Raw genomic sequence first — 1,758 nt, 5'->3', positions numbered from 1 at the left:
TTTCCAGCCATTGTCCTAGGTTTGTTTGAATAACCTGAAGTTAGGATAACTTGTGGGTTCTCACAGGAATCGACTTTGTCTCCCCTTTTGTTCAATCTTTGTTACACCCTGGCTGAACTTGTTCAGTTCTGTGGTTTCCAATTCATCACCTACACTCATAAAATCGCAGATATCGCCAGAATGGGTAGGTGGTCTATGAACATTGCGAACAGATTTAGACATTGCCTAGCATCAATTGATCCCTGGACATGTAGCAATCGCTAGAAGCTTAATGGTGCAAAGACCGAGATTTTGAGCATCATTGGTATCCAGGATGTTTGGTCAGAATCATTTTGTCCTACGTGTATGGGCCCTGACTGCTTTGTCTCTTAAAATCAGGTCTCTGAGGTTATAAAAGTGTTTTTCTTCCAATTTAAACTACTTACGAGGTTATTCAGACATTTTCAGAGAATACCCCCACAAGCATGATTAAGTCCCTGGTATTTTCCTGGTTTGATTATTTAAACATCATCTAGTTCTTCCTTATTGGGCCATCACGAGGCGTCAAAGGGTGCAGAACCTTGCTGTCCAATTATTGTGCAATGTATGAACTCTTGATCTTATTACCTCTTTGCGGCGTAGGTTGCACTGGCTCCCAGTAAAGGATAGGACTCTGTTTAAAGTTCTTTCCTTAGTCCATAAGAAGTCTATAATTACAGCCTGTTAATCCTTACAAAAAAAGCTACCTTGGGCTTTCCCCCGTCATGGAATACATTTATCGACTGACAGTTGTCTAAATTCTGAAATGATGTACCACTGAGACACAGAATGCTAACCAGTCATTTAGAATGCGGCAAGATTATTAAAACCTGTTTTTTTTGGTGTTTTTTCTTGTCTTGAGTAGGTTTCCTGAGGTTGCCATGTTTGGACACTGAAAATGGTGGCAAGATGCCGAAAGGCGGTAGCTACATTTAACAAACGTGTAATACATATAATTATTAATATTATTGGAACTGTTCCAGGGAGAGAGAAACCAGCAAGAATATGGAGAGAGAGGCGGGACAGATATGAACAGAAAAAGGCTAAGAGAAATCAAACAGACATAAGACGAAAAAATAAGGCAACAGATACTGATAGGGTGAGGGGAGAAATTGGGATTTGAATGCTTATGGCCATAGGTCTTTTGTACAGGAATAGGAATGGAAAACACAATACATAATTCACACCTGTTAAAACAACACTGCCAGGGGAATGAAAGTTCCATAATTAAGTAAAGGGAAAGGTAATGTGATGAGGGAGCGAGGGAGGAAGGAACTAGAAGAAAAGGGAGAGGGCACCCAAAACAGTAGAATTGCAGATTGTCAGGTTTTTGAATAGTTGTCTCACAACATAATTCTTTCTCTCAATCATTGTGTTAAGCTGGGGCCTTGTGGAGTTAGGGATCCGGCCGACTTGCTGACCAGTCGTCGTGTCTAATTTGTGAACGTCGCAAAAAACAGCATCCATTGCTTTTGTTAGCCTCCGTGTGAATTGCAAATCATCCCGCACATCCAAGTATATGTGTGAGATGTTTTGCATTGTGCATGTCTTGGTGATTGGGGCTGGCAATTGCACCTCTGCGGTGCACCCTTCACACATGCACAGTTGGTGTTAGTGATGGGGGCCGGAGGGGCAAGTGTTCCAACTATTGGACGTTAATGGCTGCTGCAGGCGTTAAATCGGCTCACTTGGTAAGATACAGATGCAAGACTATAAGAGTATAGATTTTAACATGTAGCT

This window comes from Ambystoma mexicanum, chromosome 1q (genome assembly GCF_040938575.1).
Source record: "Ambystoma mexicanum isolate Mex_15411 chromosome 1q, UKY_AmexF1_1, whole genome shotgun sequence".
Lineage (NCBI taxonomy): Eukaryota > Metazoa > Chordata > Amphibia > Caudata > Ambystomatidae > Ambystoma > Ambystoma mexicanum.
Note: the sequence above shows the minus strand (reverse complement) of the source record.